At 58.7% G+C, this 2,361-nt stretch overlaps 1 protein-coding gene across 1 annotated transcript in view; it reads left to right on the top strand.

Moving 5' to 3' along the window:
* MMD2 (monocyte to macrophage differentiation associated 2) overlaps positions 1–2,361 on the top strand; it is a 17,099-nt gene that overhangs the window by 7,357 nt on the left and 7,381 nt on the right. The gene's annotated exons all lie outside the window — the stretch shown is intronic.

Raw genomic sequence — 2,361 nt, 5'->3', positions numbered from 1 at the left:
GATGGTTTTAAATTTCGTTCGCATTTCTCTCCGCCCACTCCGAACCGAAAAACCCGAATTCTGTTCTGAAATCTTGTCGATTCCAACCCGGAACGACCTTCTCCGTCAGGGTAGGCGTGCCCCCTGGGTTTCTGAGACGGCGACGACGGGACCAGCAAGCCTCGTCTTGTTCCTACAGAGCGGCTGGTGGGTCGATCTGCTGACCTTGCGGTTGGCAGCCCGGCTCGAAGCCACGACACCGCCGGGACTCCCTGGACCTTCTGATGCGGTCCACTTCAGAGCAGCGGCTGCTGGTGGTAGCTGGGCACCATCCCGGTCTTCTGGTCTCAGCATCATCACGGCCTGGTTCACGGCCGTTCTTCGGGTCAATTGTTTCCATGTGTCTTTGATTTTTTCCTGCTTTCTCGCTCTGAGAAGAGAAGGCCCGATTGTCTCTGGGAGAGGGGTTGAGTCCTACCCCGCATGTGTCAGGAGTGAGCCCAAGCCCCTGGGTGGCACCAAGCAACAGTGGGTGCTGGATACCCTCTTGACAAGTTAGCGGATTCGAACCCTCCCCGCGGCACGGCAGAAGAAAGTCCTGGCGATCTGCTCCCACAAGAAAACCCCGTGGGCCACTGTCCAGGGTGTAGCACGCGGGCTCACTGCTCGGAACCGCTCAGCGGCAGCAGCGGTGGTTCTGTTTAGGAGCAAACTCACAAGGGCAGAAGCCGGATGGGCCTGTTTGCCGCACTGGTCAGTGTCTTCCCTGAGCGTCCCCTCTTTCACGGAAGATGACCCCAAGGCTCCAGGGGGGTCGATCTGGCTGAAGACCCTGCAGTTGGGAATGGCCCATGCTCACCCAGATGCCTGCAGCCACTTCTGGCCCAGGGAGCAGCCACTTGTCGCCCACTGGGTGCTCCCGCCACTGCCTCTGAGCCCCTGGACTCTGCTGAATCCAACCAGCCCGTCTGTCCCCACCCCCCGGGACTCCCCACAGCATCGGTTTCCTGCGGCCGCCCGATAAAGTGCGGACATCCCTTGGAGGACCAATCACTATTCACTGAGGGTCACAATGGAGCTCTGTGCCCCGGCTGGATGCAGGATGACCACAGAGTGTCCATCTTTAAAGAGCTCAAGGCCAGCCGAGTTCAATACAGGCAGAGATGCCTGGGCTATAAACCAGCGGCTCCAGCAATGGAGTTTGTTTTCTCTCAGTTCTGGGGGCTGAGGGTCCAACATCAATGTGCTGCCAGGGGCGTCCTCTGAAGGCTCTTGGTAGAGGAGGGTCCTCTTTCTTGGCTTTTGCAGCTTCGGAGGGGCCCCAGGTGTTCTTGGCTTGTGACTACTCTATTCTGGTCCCTGGCTGTGTCTTTGCCTCCCTCCCCTTTGGGTGCTTTCTCCCAGGGCACCAGACCATTGGGTGGGGAGTCACCTTACTCTGGCATGCCTTGTGCTAACTAGTTCTAACTGCGAGACCCTTTCCCCAAAAGTTCATGTTCACGGGCCCTGGGGGTTAGGATTTCAAGATAGCTCTGGGAGGCTCTGAGCCCTGGTGGTGAGAAGGGTTACTCAGTGGGCTACTAACCGCAAGGTCGGTGGTTCCAAACCATCAGCAGGAGAAAGAGGAGGCTTTCAGTTCCTGCAGAGAGTGGCAGTTCTACCCTGGCCCCTAGTGTCGCTCTGAGTCAGCATCGACTCCAGGGCAGTGAGTTTGGTGTTTTGGTTTTGGGAGACGCATGCCTGCCCCTCAGTGGTAGAGCTGTGATTCACATGCAGCCCTTCCAGCTCCACCGCCTGGAACCTGAGCCTCTGGGCTAAGATGACACTCAGGGTCAGAGCCAGGAGGGGTCGTGGGAGGCCTCGAGGTCCGCAGCCATGCACTCTCTTTCGCCCCAGAATTCTTCCACCGTCTGAGGTGTGACAAGCCCAGCCCTGGAGGGAACCTGAGAAGCTGAGGGACACTGGGGAAAGCAGGAGGGGACAGTAGGATCTTGACCTTCAGGGGCGCAGGGGTCAGGCAGGAGGAGGTCTGAGAGCCCAACACTAGTCACGCAGAGCAGCTGGAGCCCCTGGTCCACCTAGAGGGGTCTTGGAAGAAAGGCCCAGCAATCCATTTCCAGGAAGATGAACCCAACCACCAAACCACACCCACTGCCGTCGATTCCATGGCCACTTAGTGGCCCTGCCAGCCAGAGCAGAATGGCCTCTGCCGGCTCGGGAGTCGGTCACTCTTTGCAGGAGTAGAAAGGCTCACTGTTCTCCCCTGGCAAGGCTGGGGGTTCTAAGCGCCGACCTGCCAGTGAGCAGCACAATGCGTAATCCAGTGTGCCACCAGTGAGAATCCCAGAACACCACCCAGAAGTCGACTCAACGGCCCAGAGG

The sequence above is a fragment of the Echinops telfairi genome, unplaced genomic scaffold (genome assembly GCF_000313985.2).
Source record: "Echinops telfairi isolate 266 unplaced genomic scaffold, ASM31398v2 ScPeMD7_5;HRSCAF=22, whole genome shotgun sequence".
Classification (NCBI taxonomy): Eukaryota; Metazoa; Chordata; class Mammalia; order Afrosoricida; family Tenrecidae; genus Echinops; species Echinops telfairi.
The sequence above is the reverse complement of the archived record's forward strand: the minus strand, read 5'-3'. Positions and strand labels throughout refer to the sequence as shown.